The 24,155-nt window shown below is 40.8% G+C and overlaps 1 protein-coding gene and 1 pseudogene across 1 annotated transcript in view; one reads left to right on the plus strand and one right to left on the minus strand.

Annotated features, from left to right (window-relative positions):
• Positions 1-7,953, plus strand: part of LOC132901003 (uncharacterized) — a 40,319-nt pseudogene extending 32,366 nt beyond the window's left edge.
• Positions 1-24,155, minus strand: part of csmd2 (CUB and Sushi multiple domains 2) — a 755,566-nt gene that overhangs the window by 387,606 nt on the left and 343,805 nt on the right. The window lies entirely within an intron of this gene.

A 24,155-nucleotide genomic window follows, 5' to 3' on the forward strand; every position in this document is an offset into this window, starting at 1 on the left:
CCATCTGTCTGCATTCAATCAGCCTGACAAAGCCTTTCACTCAGCAAGCTATACAGGTACTTCCTTTTACTGAGAACACACCTTCTTATTTGACTTCATTCTGAGTCTGGATGCCACAGTAAGCGTGTGAATAATGGGCATAGTATCATGACTCAGGCTTACACTTGGATGATCGAGCTAAAGAAGTGTTACTACAGAATACTATTCAGTGTAGTAGATGGTTCCAACACTGTTTTTTTTCTTTTTTTGGTCAAAATAATGACAAAACACGAAATGATAATAAATGAACATGAATGGGCTTAACTTACTGAATGGTGGGAAATTCCTTATGGCTCTGTATGTGATTTACACTGATATCATGGGCTCTTTGGTGGCGCAATATAAAAGCATTAATCCAGGGACCAAGAAAGCATAACTGGCCATTCTTTGTGGGTGTGTGGGATGGCATGAATCCCCTCTCAAACAGACTGACACAGTGTCTTTAACCTTATATATAAATAAAACAGTTATTCCACGAAATTGAGTCCTACATGAGCTGATAGCCAATAAGGTGCATAGCGCTGAGTTGGCTATAAGCCATGTACGATGAAATTGATTGGAGTCACTGTTTTATTCTATCCACATTCGCTGAATTTTGAGAAAGAGAGCATGTGTATTTTTTACAAATTTGATAAACAAAAACTTTATACAAAACGTCTGACAATCATTTCTGCTTAGAATGTAAACAAAGTGGTGGAATGACAGTAGCGATTTGGAATGCTATAAGAATAATAATTCTTGAATTTTTTTTTTAAAGTTACGTTCTTACTATCAAATACTTTTACTCCATATTTTGTTGCTTTTTTTTGTATTTTTGGGATTTTGTTTTCAAGTATTTTTTATTTTGTCCTTGGTTGGTTCAGGAAGATGCGCTACCATTTTGTTTTTCTCTACTCATGGTTTATGAGCTGATAGCCTAGTAGTAGAGTAGCCAATCAGAGCACGCGACTGCTCATATCCAGTGGTGAATGTGCATAGTGTGTGTGTACATTTATATATATATATATATATATATATATATATATATATATATATATATATATATATACACACACATAAATATATATATATCATCTCATTATCTCTAGCCGCTTTATCCTGTTCTACAGGGTCGCAGGCAAACTGGAGCCTATCCCAGCTGACTATGGGCAAAAGGCGGGGTACACCCTGGACAAGTCGCCAGGTCATCACAGGTCTGACACATACAACCATTCACACCTATGGTCAATTTAAAGCCACCAATTTACCTAACCTGCATGTCTTTGGACTGTGGGGGAAACCGGAGCACCTGGAGGAAACCCACACAGACATGGGGAGAACATGCAAACTCCACACAGAAAGGCCCTCGCCAGCCACTGGGCTCGAACCCAGGACCTTCTTGCTGTGAGGCAACAGTGCTAACCACTACACCACCGTGCTGCCTATATAAAGGGGGCATGTCTGTGAAGATTCTCAGTCATCCAGGTCATAGTAAACTGTGGGTGGTAAAAGAGAGCAACTGGACTTGCTTGAAGATTCTTGAAGACATTTCACCTCTCATCCGAAAGGCTTCTTCAGTTCTGTCTGACTAATAGGGAGTATCAGGTAGTTATCCTCTCATGGATGAAAAGTAATCCTAAGGTGTCGTTAAGTCATCCTGTTGGTGTGGGTCACTGGGGGCTGGGTGTGAACAGCCTAGAGAGTCGTTGGGGTGATCGAATTGAATTGAATTTATTAAATTTATAGAGCGCATAATTTATAAAAAATATTCTTATATGCTTTACAAGATATAAAAGTATTAAAAAAAACCTTAAATCCGATTTCCATGTCTATAATAAATAATGTTCTTTAAATAAAAAAGTCTTTAATTTAGATTTGAAAATGTTCATATCGCCTGAATTCCTTATATCAAGGGGAAGGCTATTCCACACTTTTGGACCAGCAACCGCAAAAGATCTATCACCAAATATTTTACACTTGGTTCGAGGAACAGTGAGAAGATGTTGTCCATCACTCCGCAGTTCATAGCAGTTAGCTCGCTTCCTTTCCAACATTCCACACATGTAGGATGGAGCAGAGCCTTGAAGAGCTTTGAAAACAATCAGTGTGATCTTGAACTTGATCCGTGAAACCACAGGGAGCCAGTGGAGTTGGAAGAGCGCCGGAGTTATATGGGCGTACCGTGGGAGAAGACAAGTCACCCGCGCTGCAGCGTTTAGGACATGCTGTAAGCAGTGAAGTTGGTATTGAGAGACACCGTAGAGCAGAGAATTGCAGTAGTCGAGATGAGACATCACGAAAGCATAAACAAGAGTCTTGGTGGCGTCTTGTGAAAGAAACTTCCTTATCTGCCTTATCTTATAAAGCCCGAAAAAGGCTTTACTGCAGACTTTACCAATGTGCACGTCCATGGACATGTGCGAGTCAAACCACACCCCAAGGCTGTTTACAGAATAGACTGGCTTAATCTCAGAGGCACTGACATGCACAATGTTAATTTTCTCAAGTTGTTGACGGGAACCAATAATAAGAAACTCAGTTTTACCATCATTGAGCATCAACATGTTATGGCTCATCCAAGTGCGAACGTCAGCAATACATTCCTCCATGGCCCGGATGGCTTGGTCTTGGGCAAGTAACGATGTGGGACGAAATGAAAAATAAAGCTGAGTGTCGTCTGCATATCCTTGAACGGAAGGCAGGTGATTTTTCACAACACGAAACAACCGAGAAGCATACATAATAAATAACAAAGGGTTCAATGGGTTGTTGGTTCCAATGATCAAGGAACGACAGATGTGCAAATTTCAAACATTGCTGTCTAAAACCACCTCCTCCAGCAAGACAGAAGTGCTGAGTTGGAGGAAGAAATCTGACCAGGCTACACAACCAGACATAGAAGAAAAATGGGTGAAAAACTTATCCGACAGGATACTCACCCAACCAGAGAAAGATGTTTTATCCAAGGGACTTAACTTTGCAGTTTCACCAGAGCGGATACCAGTGGTAGACCTCATCACAGCCACAGAGTCAGCCATCAGAAACAACAATCTGACCAACACAGAGGCAGAACAGCTTAGACTGAAGATATCAGCTGCTCTGTCCAGTGTGAAAGCACCCCCCTCCAACCTCACCAGCCAAGAAAGGAGGGCTCTTGCATTGCTTCAAAGAGACTGGAACATCACCATCCTTCCTGCTGACAAAGGGAGATGCACAGTGGTGCTAAACACAGCGGAGTACCACTCAAAGATGACCAGTCTCCTCAGCGACACAACCACCTATGAAACCTTGAGGCAGGACCCCACCAGTTGTTACAAAAAGAAAGTGGTTAGCTGCCTGCAACAACTAAAAAAGAACCAAGCCATCAACCGATCTCTGTACTACAGATTGTACCCTGGGGAAGCCGTTCCTCTCATATATGGACTCCCCAAGATTCACAAGGAAGGAGCTCCACTCAGACCTATCATCAGCAGTATAAACTCTGTCACCTATAATATTGCCAAACACCTAGCCACCATCCTGGCTCCTCTTGTTGGAAACACACCACATCACGTCAAAAACTCCCAAGATTTTGCTACTAAAGTTGCAGACCTCAAACTAGACTCAGATGAAACCATGGTTTCCTATGATGTCACTTCTCTTTTCACCTGCATTCCCACCACAGAAGCAGTCTAATCTATTAGAAAACGACTCCTTCAAGACAGCACCTTACTGGATTAGAATGAACCTCACCACGGACCAGATTTGCACCCTGCTTGACCTCTGCCTGACCACCACCTATTTCCAGTTTAATGAAAGTTTCTACAGACAGAAGCATGGATAAGCCATGGGCTCACCGGTGTCCCCTATTGTGGCCAATCTATACATGGAGGAAATGGAACATAAAGCTTTGACCACTTTTTCAGGAGTTGCTCCCAGCCACTGGTTCAGATATATTGATGATACCTGGGTTAAAATCAAAACCCATGAGGTGGAAGCCTTCTCTAAGCACATCAATGCAGTGGATATCAACATCAATTTCACTCGGGAGGACGTCAGTGGGAGTAATCTAGCCTTCTTGGATTGTGATGTACACATTAGACAAGACAGAAGCCTTAGTATCGAGGTCTACCAGAAACCCACACACACAGACCAGTACCTACTTTTCGACTCTCACCACCCACTGGAACACAAATTGGGGGTCATTAGGACCTTGCAACACAGGGCTCAGAACATTCCTACAACGATAGAGGGAAAAGAGAAGGAGCAGAATCATATCAAGAAAGCACTTCAGAATTGTGGTTATCCCAACTGGTCTTTCCTAAAGAGCAGAAAAAGGAACATAACGGACAAGGATGATAACAGGAACAAATGCAAGAACATTGTCATTCCCTACATTTCTGGTCTATCTGAGAAACTCAGGAGGATCTTCTACAAACACAACATTCCGGTACATTTCAGACCCAGTAACACCCTGAAGCAGAAACTGGTCCACCCTAAGGACAGAATAGCCACACACAAACAGGACAATGTAGTGTATGCAATTCAGTGCAGTGAGGAATGCACGGACTTATATATTGGGGAAACAAAACAACCGCTTCACAGGTGCATGGCTCAACACAGGAGAGCCAGTTCCTCAGGCCAGGGCTCTGCTGTCTATCTTCATCTTAACAACAAAGGACACTCATTTCAGGAGTGCAACATACGCATTTTAGCCAGAGAGGATCGTTGGTATGAGTGAGGAGTTAAAGAAGCCATTTTTGTCAACCTGGAATGGCCATCACTGAACAGAGGTGGTGGTCTAAGACACCATTTATCAGCCACCTACAATGCAGTCCTTGGCACACTTCCCAGACAACTGAATGCACACCAAAACCCAGCTGTTTTCAGTGACTCACAGGAGGACATATACCCCTTTTCCACCAAATCAGTTCCAGGGCTGGTTCGGGGCCAATGCTGGTGCTGGTTTACAACTCGTTCAACTTGCAAGCCAGCTGAGAACCAGTTTGCTTTTCCATAGCTCGCGGTGCTAAGGGGAGACACATCATTACGTCACTGTATACGTCAGTTACGTCGCTACATTTGCATAAACCTTGGCGCGAATATCAAAGCAAAAACAACACAGAAGAAGCAGCACCACCACCACCAACAACAACAACAATAATGGATGACTTCGCGTTTGTACAGCTGCGGCTTCTCATCGCTTAAAAATGGCGATCTTTCACAGTCTTGTTATTGTTGTTGGTCTTAACAACTCCGCCCCCCCGCTGATGTAAGCAGTTCTTTCCTTTGGCCCAGCAGAGAGTTGGTGCTAGCCTGGAACCAGTTTTTCTGGCCCCAGAGCCAGTTCTTTGTCAGTGGAAACAGAAAACCCAGTTCCAAACTAAGCACTGGCCCCGAACCACCCCTGGAACTGCTTTGGTGGAAAAGGGGCAATAGAGAACCAACAACCCATTGATCTCCCCAACAACTCTCTAGGCTGTTCGTACCCAGCCCCCAGTGATCCACACCAAAAGGATGACTCAACGACACCTTAGGATTGCTTTTCATCCATGAGAGGATAAATACCTGATACTCCCTATTAGGCCCTGTCCACATGGCAACGGATTCAGGTGACTCCGATACAATTGCTTATCCTTTAGGCCTGGCGTCCACACGGCACCGGCGTTTTGGGTGCCCAAAACGCAATCCTTTTGAGAACGGGTTCCAGAGTGGAAAGATCTGGCAACGTTGCCGTTGTGAAGTCGTCTGGATGAGTAGAACGGATTTGTTTACGATGACGTCACAACCACATGACTGTGAGTGCTTCACGCCGGGTAGAAGTGTAACGAACTCGATGCGAGTTGTCAACAAATCCTATAACTTGGCTCATTAGGCCGTGAGCTGGGGTCGATTATTGTTCAGTTTCGTGGCACCCAACTGGGGACTACAATCTTAAGCATTGTAAATTAAGATTAGCTTTTTCTAAGGTGAAAAATCAATGTTCCCACTTTCAAAGGTGTGGATAGCTATGTAAAAAACACAAGTGAACTCGGTGCATATCTCTCTTCATCCTTACACTCCTAGCTGTGGAAGAATGTCTGACTCTGTTCATCTTGACCAATCAGGGACCGTGATTTGGTCCACGTGATCAGATGGAACTAAAGATGGCTGCGCCCATGCCGACACGGCGTGGGAGCCAAGTTACGTGTATTATCCATGTTTGTAACAAAAATTTAGGGGATCCAAGCCAGTTCACTCAAAAATCATGGACCAGAGTTTGCGAGTTTGGCAAAAAATGGCTTGAACTCGACGGACCCGAACAACAAGTTGCTGAACAACGTCGTGATTTGTTCGAGAAAGGTGGGTACCGCTTCTCTCTCGCTTTATTTAGATCTAGCTTAGGCAGGCCAAGGCTACTCGACTTCCCACTTGTACCTAATTATTTTTTTTGTCTTGTGGAAGATTTCAAAGATAGGTCATGGTTAGTTTTCATGAGCCTGTCAGGGAAGATTGGTATTGAAGAACAACTGGCCAACATGTCCAAAACCATGGGGGGGGTCTAGCTCGCTGAATGCCAGACTCACACTGTAACTAGTCTAGTGTAAGTGTAAACAAGACGTTTCAGAGTCGGGCCGGACAGCCCAAGTGCCGACTGCTGTCACGCCTACCTGGTCTCTGCTGCCCATATCACAGCTTCCAGCCCCCTGTTCCGTTGGCTTTACCATTGTCACACACTCTGCCCCGACCCTTCCCACCTGTCCACTACAATCAGTAGGCATCCTAAAAACCATTTTAAAAATGTCTTGTCTACAAAACAGCTGGCACCCAGCCTGTGGGTCCCCTTTTTTGAAATGGGAACGTTTCAGGGAATCTCAGACGTACAGGCTACCCCCCAGATTGATAAAATCACCAAATTGTTCTAACAACCGTTAAGATGTTCTGAAAGTCATTAAAACAAATGTTACAGTATGAGATATGTGTGTGTTTTCAGATGTCAACAACATCGATCCAGCATTTGGGTACCACCGCGTTTGTTATAGTCGTTTTACTGATAAAACCAAAGTGGAACGTGCAATAGCTCGTAAGGAACGATTGGCTAAAACCCATATTCAAGATGTTCAAATGCAAGAAGAAGCAGAGGCTATTCCCTCAACACCATCTCCTAAAAAGCGTCTGCGATCCCACCATGCCTCAGCAGCTGTCAGTCAGGCAACTGCCAGGTCAAGTAATATTCTGCCAAGGATCTGCATTATTTGCAGAAAAGAAAACCTGCGAGAGGGTCCGCAGTCCAAACGAGTCACTGCAAAGCTGATGCAAGCTGAGACAACTGATGCAGGTAAGGTCTGAAAAGTTTTCTTATACTTCAGGTTGCCTGAATGCCACTTAAAACTAAAAAAAATTGAACATTGATTCCTGTTTATTTAAAAATCCAATAGTGTCTGTTGATTTTATATTTTATTATTTTATTATTCCCTTGAGAGAGTTCAGAATATTTCTTTATTGGAGAAGTTCGTTTGTGACCTGTATGGTCAAAGTACCCATGATGTCAATGAGGCCCGCTACCATTTGTTTTGCCTCCATGCATCCAGTGATGAACTGTTACCACCAAACCATGATGCACTTCAACAACACACATACAGGTGTAATTGTCAAGCGGCAGTTCATCGCAGGGGACTTCAACAAACTATCTCGGCTCCCAGCCCAGTGGGCCATGGCTGGAGGCTGTTGGACGGACAACTGGTGGTACACTGGATGACAACTGGTGCAGCACCCGATGAAGTGCTGAATTACGTCCACTGCTCATGCAAGAAGAGTAGGTGTGAAGCCAGCAGGTGCACGTGCAGAACATCTGATCTTAGCTGCACTGAGCTGTGCTCCTGCAGTAATTGTGCGAATCAGACAGCCACAGCATCTGAACAATCCGCTAATGCCGACGAGGAAGACAACGAGGACGACGATTCTGGAGAAGAGTGAGGCATCGTAGGGCTGAGCCTGGGAGTTTTAGTGTGTTTTTTTTTGCATAATTGCTAGATGTACTATTAGTGATTGTGCTGGCTCACACTCTAAATTACATTCTCTAAGCTGGAAGCCCTCTAGCCAAAGTGACCTACTTGCAATAACTGTAACTTGAAGAAAAATGTAGTCAGAACCTTGAAATTTCATATGCACAGAATATGGACCAATGACTGCGAAGTGATAAAATTTCATAGCTGTTGAAATCAGATTGGCTGAATAGGAGTTTGTTAAATTTGGCAAAAATACAGATTTCTCAACTTTTTTACCTATTTTGTCATGTTCAGCGGTCAATTTTGCATAGCTATCCACACCTTTGAAAGTGGGAACATTGATTTTCAGATTCAGCATGTCATTTACCATAGAAATCAACAAAGTTCCCATAGTTCCCAGATGGGTGCCACGAAAATCATTTTCTAGCCACATTTTGAGGCTGCAGCTCACGGCCTACATGAAACGTGCTTACAAAATATTTTCACTGTGAATATTTATTGTGTAATGGTGCAAAGTGAGAGAGAGAGAGAGAGAGAGAGAGAGAGAGAGAGAGACTCTGCGCAGAGTCAATCCCGCCAGCAAAAATAGGGAAAAAAAGGAGCGATCTCACCTCTTCAGATATTGGTTTAAGTCCTACAATACATTCCTCAAAAAGGGCGTAGAAGAGCAAATTAATCCATCAACGTGTAGCATTCAATTTATTCCGGACCATTAAGACGCCGCCTTCCGCGTAGAATCATACGTCATCCTCGCCGCCATATTGGATAGGTCAAAGCAGAGAATAAAGATTCATGTGCTGCGTTTAACTGTACCAACAGGTTTACCGTCCAAACGAGATCACATGGGATTACCTTTCACAGGTGAGAAACAACAAATTAATCCATCAACGTGTAGCATTCAATTTATTCCAGACCATTAAAGACGCCGCCTTCCGCGTAGAATCATACGTCATCCTCGCCGCCATATTGGATAGGTCAAAGCGGAGAATAAAGATTCATGTGCTGCGTTTAACTGTACCAACAGGTTTACCGTCCAAACGAGATCACATGGGATTACCTTTCACAGGTGAGAAACAACAAATTAATCCATCAACGTGTAGCATTCAATTTATTCCGGACCATTAAAGACGCCGCCTTACGCGTAGAATCATACGTCATCCTCGCCGCCATATTGGATAGGTCAAAGCGGAGAATAAAGATTAGCTGCGTTTAACTGTACCAACAAGTTTACCGTCCAAACGAGATCACATGGGATTACCTTTCACAGGTGAGACTGGAAAAATACTTTTCATTGTATTTGGTCATTATAATGTAATTTTACAAACAGATTTTCCTGACTTTGTGGCTAATGTGAAGTCTCGCGCATAATAGTTTATGCGCATGCGTCCTTACTTCTTCTACAGAAGACAGAACTGAAGAAGCCTTTCGGATGAGAGCTGAAACGTCCTCAAGAATCTTCAAGCAAGTCCAGTTGCTCTCTTTTACCATCCATAGTATAAAGGGGGCAGTTACTACCTACTCCAAGAGTATTCAAGGCTGTGACATAACATGAGCAGCAATTTAAACGATACAGTGGTTGAATTCATGTACCTCAGAGGAAGCACATGATAGCTTTCACCCACCTTAGTTGATGTGTAAAAGTCACAGGACAATGGCTAGAATCTGGAAGTGTGGATTGGGGTGAAAACACCAGGGTAAGGATGACACACCTCTCACAGATCTTTAGTCAGTTTAGGGAGGAGAAATGGCTTTCGCTCTTCATTTACATTTCAAATCAACTGTCCTCATTACCCTGAAAAATGCATCAAGGAAAAATAGGAATAGTGTTTTTTTTAAGTATATGAATGAATGAATGAATGAATGAATGAATGAATGAAACAGTCATCAAAGATCTCAGAGCCGATGTTGCAGAAAAAGATAATATCTTGCACAACCCTGCTTTTAAGCCAAGATGAGTTGGGGGCCTTTAATGAACTGAGAAGCAAATGATAATCATTTATGAAACAATGTTATTCTCCTCCATCTTTGATGGTACAGAGGAGTGCCATACAAATGACAACAATATTAAAATGAGCATCAGTTAATTAGGCCAAGATTAGATAACACCAGCCTTGTTTTTAATGTTAATGCCAATGTCTGCAGAAGTATACTTTAAAAAGGGGACAAAGGAAAAGGCAGGAAAACAGGAGAAGTGTGCTGAGGAACACATCCATTCCATTCATTTTACATCTTTTAAAGTCACCTCATTATACAAGAGTGGAAAAAATTACTATTGTAATGGCCATTGAATAATGATGCATAGGAATCAAATAATGACACGGAGCATTCATTCGCCCTTTCGACACAGGTATTCTCTCATATTGGCATAAAGAAGTCATCTCAATATTCTGGTTTTAATGATTTACACTGAAGCAAATAAAGTAATTTGGAAGCCATGCCAGTGTGATTTTACATTGTGTGCTGGTGTCCCACAACCAGAGGTATGACATGTCGCAGTGGATCATTGGCATCTAGGATGACATATCTACGCACCAGTAAGAATCTATGTTTATCCCCTTCAGACATAATGTGTACAACTGTACACATGAAGTTCCATATAATTTTTCCTTGTGTCCGAAGGGGTTATACCACTTTTCAAACACAAAGTTGGTGAGCATCATATGCAACATGTAATCAATTCCATTAAATAATTAACATTTAAGTGTAGCAATAGACTCAATATACGTATATAACATGTTTGTGTCCTTTAGCCAAGACAGCTTTTCAGGAAAAAAAAATTTCACAGAAAACTGTGCTCACAAACAGAGAGAGAGAATATCAGAGAGGAAGGTAACGAGGGGAGAGGAGTGGAGAGACTCCTGTAAGCAACATGTCTGTGCGATCAGAAATATATTGAAGGAGAAAGTAAAGAAAATTAGGAGGCCATAATTGGAGACGTTTGAATTTATGCTGGTCTCAGAAAGAAGAATGTTGATGTCAAAAACATCACAGCCCTGTCCCGCTGTTCCAGCTGTGCCTTTTACACGAACATTGATTCCGACTCTGTAACTACCAATCGTTCTGGTTGAGAGATGGAACAACACAGACCCCAATTCTGCGAAGCAGAATAAAGGCTTAAGATTCAGCCTTGCACAGTCTGTGTAAAAGGGGCTAGTTTGTTGCCCATGCTGTTGTAATGATAGAGAGAGAAGAAAAAGACTGTGAAAGAGAACATAAGCACAGGATGTAGCACCACATTTGCTTAATTGCAACTCTCAGAAGAATATGCACAAGCGTGCAGATCTCTCTCTCTCTCTCTCTCTGTATTTGGCATGTTTGTATTGGAATACTCATGATTCGTCTAAATGGTAATCTACAAACTGCATCCTCAATGAGACACAATTAAGAACAAAACTGTGCTTTCCAGTTTCCCATGCATGGCTAATGGTGAAAGGAACCCATCCTTCTGAAGCCGTGAGGCTCTGTTTGTATGCACACCCTTCCTCATCGTAATTAATGAATGATGAATCCATGGCAAAATGCATCTGTGTCCATCTGAACATAAATGAATTTAAATGAAGACTGTAGGTGTGATTTCAAGACTGCAAATGATCATTTAACATATCGGGTTTGTTGATGGTGTAGTGGCTGCTGCTTTATGTCCCAGGGCTCCCTCATGCCTGTGTTACCTTCTGGCTCTCCCCTTTTAGTTATACTGTCATAGTTTTGCCGGAGTCCCTGCCTGCACTCAGTGCAAAATGTATCCTGTTCTTACTCTTTCGGTGACATTGGGCATACCTAACAACCTGTCGTGCCCCCCCCTTCCCTCTTTCTGTCCCTCTCTGAGTTACATGTCAATTCTGAGACACCAGTAAGATGCTGACCTCTTCTGCTCCTCAGACCTGCCTGATCCATCCTGATGCCCTACGTCTGGCTGGAGTTTCATCTCATCGCTCCTGTGGAGGACGGCCCCAGATGGACAGTCGAAAGTCGCACTTGGAAGATGCTCTGGACACTTATAGTAATGCTTTTATGTCTGAGGGCTACAGTTGACTTGCTAACTCTCGGACTGCATTTGTCATGAACAGTTTTGCACTCACATTTCCATCAGTGAAGAGTTATAACATCAACAAAACAGACTTCATGCTAAAACTATAATGAATTTTCTGGTTTCACAGTTCTACTTTGTGACTATATAGGACACTGTTATAGAAGCAAGTTATTTATAACCACGCTATCTGTTATCACCCAAATGAGGATGGGTTCCCTTTTGAGTCTGGTTCCTCTTGAGGTTTCTTCCTCATGTCGTCTGAGGGAGTTTTTCCTTGCCACTGTCGCCACAGGCTTGCTCATTGGGGATAGATTAGGGATAAAATGAGCTCATGTTTAAAGTCTTTAAATTTTTTGTAAAGCTGCTTTGTGACAATGTGTATTGTTAAAAGCGCTATACAAATAAACTTGACTTGACTTGATTTAACACTAGAGAGCTTCATTTCATGAAGAATGATCCGTAGATCACAAACTGATCTAACTTTAAATTCAATTTAAAACAAAAGAAGGCTAATTCAAGGAAAAAGGAAATCGTTCATAAAAACAGCTACATGTTGCCAAACATAAATTGATCAGATCTAATGCAGATGCTGCTGATCATTTATGCAGTGCTAACTGAACCACATTATCGGTATGGTAAGATTACAGAGTTCAAATGATCCGTGTCTGGATTTAAGGCGCTTTAAACAGCCACTGATGCAAACTAAAAAAGAGCTGGATCACCGTCAAATCAGCACCACTATATAAATCATCCATTTTATTTATTTCCATGTTTACTGTTTACCAGAATATTGTAAGGAGGAATTATATTTACAGCATTTAGAAGACAGTTTTATCCAGAATAACTAACAGAAGTGATTTGTAGTCACATTCATAAGGATATGAATCAGCTGAAATACAAACGGATAAGAACCGAAGAAAATAGAAGGACACTTAAGAGTGAATTACTTAAACAGAACTGGAAAGTAGTATATGAGGAAGAAGATATTGACAAAGCATACAGTGGATTCCTAAATATCTTTAAAACACTATATGATAAAACCTGTCCTGTAAGGAAATACAATGATGGACAAAAACAGGCAAATGGTCCATGGATCACCAAAGGATTAAAAAATGCCTGTAAAAAAAAGAACACGCTGTATAGACAATTCATAAAAAAAAAAAGAACTTTGGAGGCAGAAATTAAATTAAAAAAAAACAGGAATAAATTAACCAGCATTATGAGGACATGTAAGAAGGAATATTATAATAAATTATTAGATAGTAATAAAAATAACATGAAGGGGCTATGGAATGTACTAAATAGTATTATTAGGAATAGAGCTAAAAACAAAAACACAAGCTACCCTGATCATTATATTGAGAATGACAGATCAATAAATAATATGGAGGAAGTGGTAAATGGTTTTAATAGATTCTTTGTAAATGTGGGACCAGATCTGGCAGAAAAGATTCAGGATAAAGACACACCTGGAGGGGCGGAGGCTGCTCGATGGGAGAGAAATCCTAAATCTATATTCATTGGTGCAGTTGGCATAAAAGAGGTCATAGACATTGTAAGGAGAAGTGAAAGTAAAACCTCCACTGACTGGAATGATATTGATATGAGTTTAATAAAAAAAGTTATTGAAGAAATTGCAGAACCATTTACTCACATATGTAATATGTCTTTTCAATCTGGTAAATTTCCAAACAACATGAAAATAGCTAAAGTTATACCTTTATATAAATGTGGAGATAGACACCATTACACAAATTACAGGCCAGTTTCTTTACTCTCTCAGTTCTCCAAGATCCTCGAAAAACTGTTCACAGCAAAACTAGACAACTTCATTGAAAAATATAAACTTTTAGCTGACAGTCAATACGGATTCCGGAAAGACAGATCAACAACCCTGGCATTAATGGAACTTATTGAGAAAATCACAAATGGTATAGACAATCAAAAACATGTTATGGGAATTTTCATAGATCTAAAGAAAGCATTTGACACAATAAATCACGACATTCTATTCAAAAAATTAGAGAGGTATGGTATCAGAGGGGTTGGTTTGGACTGGGTGAGGAGCTACTTAAGTAACAGGCAACAATTGGTAAAAATTGGAGATCACACATCTGATTATTTGCCCATAACGTGGAGTACCGCAAGGGTCTGTCTTAGGTCCTAAGCTGTTTATATTGTACATTAATGATTTATGTAATGTATCATGTATAATGAAATGCATTTTATTTGCTGATGATACAAACATCTTTTGTGCCGGGGACAATGCACAGCAGCTTATGGAAACAATCACAACCGAAATGAATAAATTAAAAAGGAGGTTTAATGTAAACAAATTGTCATTGAATTTGAGTAAAACAAAGATTGTTATTTGGAAAATATAAGTCGAACCCTCAAGTTGAATTGAAAATTGACAACATAACCATAGAAAGAGTTTATGAAATAAAATTTCTGGGTGTGATTGTTGATCATAAAGTCTGCTGGAAACCGCATATTAATCATGTTAAAGCAAAAATAGCAAAGATTACTGCAATTTTGGGGAAATCAAGACACATTCTGGACTACAAATCACTACATACTCTGTATAATGCACTCATACTTCCATATCTGAGCTACTGTGTGGAGATATGGGGTAATACCTACAAATCTAACCTGCAGCCGTTATGCACATTACAAAAAAAGAGCAATAAGAATTGTCAATAATACGGGATATCTTGAGCATACAAACGCATTATTCGTAAAAGCACACACTCTGAAATTCACTGATCTGGTTAAACACAAGACTGCACAAATTATGTATAAAGCAAGACATAACCTTCTTCCGGGTGAGGTACAAAATACGTTTATGGAAAGGCAGGGTGGGTATAACCTGAGAGGGGAAATGAATTTTAAGAGAGTAAATGTTAGAACAACTCTGAAAAGTATGTGCATAACAGTCTGTGGGGTGAAATTGTGGAATGGTCTGGAAAATGAACTCAAAAATAGCACCAACATAAAACTGTTTAAAAAATTATATAAAAACATGTTAATAAAAATATATGAGAATGAGGACAGGCAGACTATATAGGTGATGATGAAATTGAGAGTAAGTCTGTGACTGGTCTTCTTGTATTTAGTGTATAGTTATAGGTATGTGTATATGTATGTACTGTATATATGTATTGTATGTGTGTATATATGCATAACATAAGTATCTATATATATGATTTGATTTGGTTGATATTATACCATGTCGGTATGTTTTGGTATGTTGGTATGTTTTTTCTTTTTTGTTTATTGCTTTTGTTTTCCTTTGTATATATAGTTTATTATGGTGGAAAGTGACATTTGATTAGCGGTGGTATAGAGGGTTAGGATTGGATAAGTTATTACTTCTTCCTAATCCTTTCTGAACATTATGTTATTGCCTTGTGGCTACGCTATTCTGTTTGTTTATGATGATGTTTTGATTATTGTATTTTTTATTTAATTTTTTTTATTTTTATATCTTTCTTCTTTATTGTTCAGAATAAAGTAATCAATCAATCAATCAATCAATCAAACATTCAAAAACATCTCATGTTAGTACAAGTAAAATAATCTCAATCTAAAACCCTAATAGAGAGAAGGTAGTAGAAGTTAGAATGTTTTAGTCAATCTGAAAATACTAAAAGCTTTTTTAAAAAAAAGCAACACCTTCCTCAGCTTTCAATTTGCCTCTAAATTAACTCAACTTTTAAGAGTTCAACAAAAAAGGAATAAAAAATTGGATTGAGTGTTGTAATCCTCACCACTCCAGTCCGTTAGATTTATTCAAGTACTCAAGCATGAGTGGCTTAATTATTAAAGGTCTACAGAAAAAAAAAAAGAATAATGGCCTGACATAGTTCTCAAAATTCACGCCACAAAGATGCTAATGGGATTTGGTCCAGTGGGACTCAAACTTCACATGCATCATGCTGTGGCAAGATAAACAACTGAAGTGCCTTTGGTGTCTTCACAATTGTTATTTTCACATTTTCCAAACTGTGTGATCTGTAGAGCCAACAAATGCAGCCTAGAACCCTAAAGCATGTAGTAAAAGTACACCAGGGTTGACAGGTGTTTACATTAGATGGATGATTAGGCATCTGGCGTGAAAAACACATGTAAAGGTTGAACTTTGTCGATGATTATCCAAGCAAGATGGCAGAATGTAGTGCTAGATGTTTTTTGTTTGTTTGTTTTCTAGATACATATTGCTGGTGATTTACTAAAAACAACTGAGCACATGACATCAGATGAATTAAGAGGAGGAAACGTCCATCCATTATCTGCTCTATAGGGTCGCAGGCAAGCTGAAGCCTATCCCAGCTGACTATGGGCGAAAGGCGGGGTACACCCTGGACAAGTCGCCAGGTTACCGCAGGGCTGACACATAGACACAGACAACCATTCACACCTACGGTCAATTTAGAGCCTCCAATTAGCCTAACTTGCATGTCTTTGGACTGTGGGGGAAACCGGAGCACCCGGAGGAAACCCACGCAGACACGGGGAGAACATGCAAACTCCACGCAGAAAGGCCCTCGCCGGCCACGGGGCTCGAACCCAGAACCTTCTTGCTGTGAGGTGACAGTGCTAACCACTACACCACCATGCCGCTGAGGAGGAAACAGTATATTTAAAATGATATTTATGCATGTGCTCATTGTTCTCCATAGCACAAGTTCTCCAAGAGTTTTAAAATAACCTACCAGCTTATTACCTTACTTTCTTTTTAAACTGAATTGGCATTTGTGTTACATATGTGCACTGAATACTGACTGTTAAAAAAAAAAGTAGTTATATTAGATAAATAGATAATGATAGGTTTTAATCAGGGCGGCACGGTGGTGTGGTGGTTAGCGCTGTCGCCTCACAGCAAGAAGGTCCGGGTTTGAGCCCCGTGGCCGGCGAGGGCCTTTCTGTGCGGAGTTTGCATGTTCTCCCCGTGTCCGCGTGGGTTTCTTCCGGGTGCTCCGGTTTCCCCCACAGTCCAAAGACATGCAGGTTAGGTTAACTGGTGACTCTAAATTGACCATAGGTGTGAATGTGAGTGTGAATGGTTGTCTGTGTCTATGTGTCAGCCCTGTGATGACCTGGCGACTTGTCCAGGGTGTACCCTGCCTTTCGCCCGTAGTCAGCTGGGATAGGCTCCAGCTTGCCTGCGACCCTGTAGAACAGGATAAAGCGGCTAGAGATAATGAGATGAGGTTTTAATCAGGGCGGCACGGTGGTGTGGTGGTTAGCGCTGTCGCCTCACAGCAAGAAGGTCTGGATTCGAGCCCTGTGGCCGGCGAAGGCCTTTCTGTGCGGAGTTTGCATGTTCTCCCCGTGTCCGCGTGGATTTCCTCCGGGTGCTCCGGTTTCCCCCACAGTCCAAAGACATGCAGGTTAGGTTAACTGGTGACTCTAAATTGACCGTAGGTGTGAATGTGAGTGTGAATGGTTGTCTGTGTCTATGTGTCAGCCCTGTGATGACCTGACGACTTGTCCAGGGTGTACCCCGCCTTTCGCCCGTAGTCAGCTGGGATAGGCTCCAGCTTGCCTGCGACCCTGTAGAACAGGATAAAGCGGCTAGAGATAATGAGATAAGATGAGATGAGGTTTTAATCAGACAAGGGTGGTGTTTTTTTTTTTTAAACCAGCCCTTTGGTCAGATTAACTTACAGTAACTTTAATAAAGTTTAGTAAGTAACATTTGAGGTTGTTAAACTAAACAGTTTGCACAGACGCCTTTCTGTATGTGTATGTTTGTGCTCATTGCTCACTTGTGTGTGTGTGTGTTCACTGCTTCAGATGGGTTAAATGCAGAGGAGGAATTTTACTGTGCTTACTGTAAGTCTGTGCTTGAGTGTACACGTGATAAATAAAGGCTTCTTGTTCTTGCTTTTGATTTTGAACTTTTATGATTAAAAAAATACCCCAAAACTCCATCAAGGTCTCACAATCATTCATCTATATATGACGAAAGGATCAGCCAGCATATTTGCATAACTTGTACAAATTCTACCTGGACATGTAGGATTTTTGAGAGATGGTCTGTAATTTCATATTCACTAGTGTCGAGCATATAAAATGGACAAGACCTGGTGTTTTGTTAATCTGAAAGACACCATCTTCTGTGGACCCCCTTAATAAATGACCTTGCGCTTATATTATGGTATAACACAAATACATCCATCCATCCATCCATCCATTATCTGTAACCACTTATCCTGTGCAGGGTAGCAGGCAAACTGGAGCTGATCCCAGCTGACGATGGGCGAGAGGCGGGGTACACCCTGGACAAGTCGCCAAATCATCGCAGGGCAACACAAATACAGATTTATAGTAATCTTACTACCGTACATTAGTATAGCTAATATAAGGTAAACTTGGTCTTTCAGGACATTTGAGGAGGAGCTTAGACTGACAACCTGAGAGAACAAAAGTCTGAGTGGTTGCTTCTTTTAATCCAAAGATCAGCTATGAGCAGAAACAGACAAAACAGCACTTCCGAGCTTCAGTGCAGCAACTCTAAGCACCCAGTCCTTGTTTACAGAGATGAAAGTGAGCCACATCATGGATAAAAGGGACAAGGCATAACAGCAAATAAATTTAATCAGCCCGGTTGTGAGATCTTTTTCTCAACCTAACAAAAAGGCCTTTAGAAACAGGATGTTTTGGAGAAAGATGGCGGTGGAAGGAGATTTAAAGCTTAAATTAAAATGAAAGCACACTTCTGCAGGAGAAGTGGAGGTGAATAAGCCAGTTTGGCATCATTCCCACCCTGCTCTGGTCCTGACCCATCTGAGCACTCCACTGAAAAAGAGTCTCCTGATCCATGCGCAATTCATCATCCACTTTTACAGACTTCCTATTTATAGTGTGTCTCAGAGAAGAAGAAAAAAGTCACCATTTTATTACCACCAATATACCATGTTACTAAGCTAAAAGTTTCGTGTTAAATCAAGCATATTTATATCAAAACATGTCAGCCAAACTTTGCACATGCAAGCTACCAAATAAATAACTTTTCGATCAAGCCAATGGTAGAATGTGTTGGGTTAGAGTTAATCTGTTCAGTACAGAAGAGCCTTTGTGTAAAGTGTAATTATTCTGTCATAACACAGCAGCTGTTGGTGACTTAACCTGCTGCAAGTCTGCAGGTTCCTACATTCCAGACAAAGCCTCAATCCTTTTTTTTCTCTGTTCCTCTTTGCCACTACAAAAGACAATGGGATGCTTCATAGAATTAACAGTGACCTCCATTTGCCCTCAATTACTCATTTGCTTTCCATATGCTGCTGGTTGGAGAACAGTCAAAGTGCAGGCTGTGGTCTAGATGTGGACTCAGCAAAGTATTTTGGTGGACAGAATCAACTACCTGAAAAAATACTGTAGGAGAGCTGAATTATTCTTCCTCCTCGTCCAGCACTTTTGCCGGGTCAGGGTCCATGTGGACCCTACTAATCCACATCATATTAATTGGAGAATAGTTTTATGCCGGATGCCCTTCCTGCCACAACCCTCCCATTTCTGAGCTTGGAAAACAACCATTCACACCTACGGGCAATTTCGAGTAGCCTAACTGCATGTCTTTGGACTGTGGGAGAAACCGGAGCACAGAGGAAACCCACGCAGACATGGAGAGAACATGCAAACTCCACACAGAAAGGCCCCTGTCGGCCATTAGGTTCGAATGCGGAACCTTCTTGCTGTGAGGCGACAGTGCTAACCACTACACCACCATGCCGCCCCATGTAGCAGAGCTGAATAATGTATGAAAAAATCTGGCCGCTGTTCAGTTACTCTAGTTTTCTAACCATGAACCAGTACAGCTTCTGTAGCAGATCCTCTGTTGCAGTTTATCCAGTCACCTGCATGCATAATGTGCTTTTGTAAATTTTTCATTTTATTTAGTGAACTGATGATTTGGCTTGTTAAATAAATAAATAAATAAATAAACCTTTGTAAGCAAGGAATTTTATATTACTGGACCTTCCCACATTGTAATAGAATACCCCTGCCATCTTCCTTGCTCCATAATAATAATAATAATAATAATAATAATAATAATAATAATCATAATAATAATAATAATAATAAGAAGAAGAAGAAGCAGAAGAAGTGTTGCCAGGCAAAACAAACCTTGCCTGGTAGCACTTACCATATGATGAATATGAAGGAAGGTATCGCAAAAAAAAAAAATAGGTACCCTATGGGTACATGTGGTTACTGCTTATAAATAAAATTGTTTTCTAATACCATGTCCATACAGTACTGTAAATATAACATATATATTTACTCTATGAGGCAGTAGCCACAAAAATGAAGCGTAATTCAAAAATGAACAATTTAAAAATCACAGAAGTCAAATATACCAAGTGTCTGTACTTCATATTATTCTATTCTTACCTCTTACAGTTTTTGAAACTGAAACCTCCGGACCGAGGTTGACATACACACACTGTCGCCATGACCAAAACTCTTATTTCCTGGAAATGGCCTGGCGCTAGAGCTCAGTGGAACGCGCTTTCCCTCTGTAATAAGCATAAACATGTCTGAAAGCGATTTCTTTAGTCTAGTCCATTTATTTTGAATGGTCAACTGAATTGTATACACTCACCGGCCATTTTAATCAGAACACATGTATACACATGCACAGTGTGCAACTGTTACACTCTTACATTCTTATAGCACGATGACGTAGTGGCTACCGTCTGTATATGAGGCAGTAGCCACGAAAACGACTTTGACCTTTTTGGTGACCTTGACCAGATAACCCTCAAAATGTTAGAGGTTCTATTTGAGACCGATGCCCATCTATCCTGAAAGTTTCATGAAGATTGGTCCAGCCATTGTCCCATAATGTTGCTAACAAAAAAACAAAGAAACCCGACCAAAAACAATACCTCACCCCGCTTACTCCATAGCGGGCGAGGTAATAATAATAATAATAATAATAATAATAATAATAATAATAATAATAATACGTAATTCAATTTAGAGATTCACACTGTGTATCTTAAGTTGGCCTATTCTTTATTTATTATTACTTATTTTGTTAATTTCTTTTCTTGTGATCAGTTGGGTAATGTCATCCAGCTGTATTAGGTCCATTGGTAATGCAGCTATACACCTAATAGACCACTGACAAAAAACAATGCTGGGGAATTTCTGGGCACTAGCAAACTCATCTCTCAAAGGATATTCTGCGTGTTTTTTTTTGTTTGTATAATAAACACAGAGCATAACAGAGACAACAGAAAATCTCTATATCTGTTGCTTTACTCACACCACAGGCACATCTTTAGCTCCCATCATGTGCTGATGTTGTGCTCATGTTGGCATGGATCTGCTGTCTGTTTTTATGACCAGTGCTACCACACCATCCACCACAACACAGCTACTGTGGAGTCCAGATCCACGTAGAGCATCATGCCAAGGAAGCATATCTCAGGTGACCATGAGGCAGCAGCCTGAACTTCTACTTGGACATTTTGAACAACAGGAACTGAGCATGTAATTAGCTCATGCCTGGCAAACACACTGGTTTCAGAAGGCCAAAGTCTCAACTAGTAGCAACTGGAAAATGGATTCAAATACCAACCAGGCAGGCTTGATAGTTTTCTTTCATATTTAGCCATTATAGGTATACACCCATCAGCCCTGCGATAACCTGGTGACTTGTCCAGGGTGTACCCCGCCTCTTGCCCATAGTCAGTTGGGATAGGCTCCAGCTTGCCTGAGACCCTGTAGAACAGGATAAGCGGCTACAGATAATGGATGGATGGATGAATGTATACGCCATTGTTTCCAGTTTCTGATACTGAAGTTTAATAGTCAATAAAATGCCTCAATTTCAAATGCATATGTAGTATTTTGCTTTTTTCAGGGCAAAAAAAACACTGATGATATGCACAAATGTTACTGAATAACCCAAATTATGATGGGTGCAGAAAAAAAGAAACGTATGCTTTGCCAAAATGTCTTGTGTGAAAGCTGTGCGATTGCTGATTATAGAATAACTTTTACTTTGAAAATTGAATAGCAAATAAAGAAAGTGCTGGTTTGTAATCTGAAACAACGACAACAACAAAAGCATCTATTTATAGTTAAATTGTGAAGTTATACATGGATATATAATTCAGTTTGTGCTTTTATTTTCTTTATTAACCTATGGGTATATGTGTCTATTACAGATTTTTAAGGGTTAAAATAGAAAACAAACATAGAAATCAAAGAAATAAGAAAAAGAAATATAAAAAAAAAACCACCAGTGATTGATGACAGATGTTCACACACAAACACACTCATCTACAGTATATACATGCACTAGCAGACATGCACTCTTGCAGCCTGCAAAAGCATGCCTCCAGCCAGATGGATCAAAGTTAACATGACCTAACTAGAGTGAGCAATATGGCAGCACTCCACGGGTAACTCTGAAGGCTCCGAAATCATGGAGTGTAAAACTGCAGATCAAGCAAGTGGCTCTGACCTTCTTCTGACATGCACATGTCACAGTTCAGTCGAACAGATTTGAGTGACATGGCTAGATTAACCTCAAAACTCCCACCCATTATGGTTCCAGTGACCTGGAATTTATCTTTTTTACTTATTTATGTATGTGCATGTATATCTAGGTCCCTATCCAATTTGTGTGTTGTAACACCAGGCTGCCTACTGAGACCATGAAGGTACTTATGGCCTGAGCATGATAGCATGCATATCTATTCTGCTTTGTCTCCTGGAGCCTAAGTCCCTTCTAATCCCTTCTTTAATTTTCCTCTCTCCTGATTTCCTAATCGCCACATCTAATTAAAAATGTGCCAGGAATCACTGGTAGCCTGATCCCTATCTGCTTGTTCTACACCAACCACATTACATGAGTTAGTTGTCACTGCTGAGGAGCGAAGAAAGACAAATTGGTCAGCAATTCAATCCATAAATAACACAAACCGTCATAGTGTGATAGAAAAAGCCAAGCAAAACCTTCCCTTTGACCCCACAAGCTGTTCCACCCAGCACTCAATCTGCACACACACACTTAATCTGCACACACACAGGGTAAAGGTATATGCACATCCACACACTATACTTCCTTATACCATATTCCAACACACGTAATAGTCCTTTGAGTCTTGGAGCATGCAGTTTAGAAATTTAGATAGGTTTTAATTGCACACATTCACTACAGAGTCCAGACAAGTTTAAAAAAAACAAACAAACATGTATTATATAACCAAACGTATGTGGGCATCTGATCATAACACCCAGACTGAGGATCTTCCCCAAACTGCTGCCACAAAGTTGGAAACACACAATTGTCTGGAATGTCTATCTATGCTATAGCATTAAGATTTCCTTTCACTGGAACTAAGAAGCCTGAACCTGTTCAAGCATGAAAATGCCACTGTGCACAAAGTGAGGTCCATGAAGGCATGGTTTGCTAAGGTCGGTGTGAAATAATCAAGTGGTCTGCATAAAACCCTGACGTCAACCCTACTGAACATCTTCAGGATGAGCTGGAATGTCCACTGTGAGTCAGGCTTTCTTGCCTGACATCATGCCCAACCTCTTGTGCTCTTGTAGGTGAATGAGCAAAAATCTTCACATCCACAGAGCCTTCTCAGTGTAATGCAGGCTGTTACAGCAGCAAAGGAGGAACAACTCAGTACTAATGCCCATGGTTTGGGAATGGGATTTTTCAGTGGTCGGATGTCCACATATTTTGGGCCATATAGTACAGTTAATATTCTGGTTGAGCTCCATTTCTAGACAATTAATGGTGGTGCAGCAAACAGACTTTGTAATTATAGAGAAAAAAAAGAAGGTTGTTTCATTGGTGGTAATGGTATCAGGGGGTATGGCCTCTAAGCTTAATTGTGGGGTTACCGTGGACCGTACATGGTAATGCCTCTGAAGTCATTGTATTACTGTCGTGTTGTAGCAACAGATAGACTACAATCAACAGGTATAACTACAGCACAATACCGATAAAACTATACCAATGTGGTGTATTTTTGATTCTTGATTTTCAAAGCCTCACTCTCTCTCTCTCATCACCACCCCAACAAACTCTGATATTTCTAGGATGCAGGTGGCAATTCTTGGAATCTAGATCATTTGCAGGTGGCAATGTATGTGAAAGG

This window comes from Neoarius graeffei, chromosome 16 (genome assembly GCF_027579695.1).
Source record: "Neoarius graeffei isolate fNeoGra1 chromosome 16, fNeoGra1.pri, whole genome shotgun sequence".
In the NCBI taxonomy this organism is placed as follows: Eukaryota; Metazoa; Chordata; class Actinopteri; order Siluriformes; family Ariidae; genus Neoarius; species Neoarius graeffei.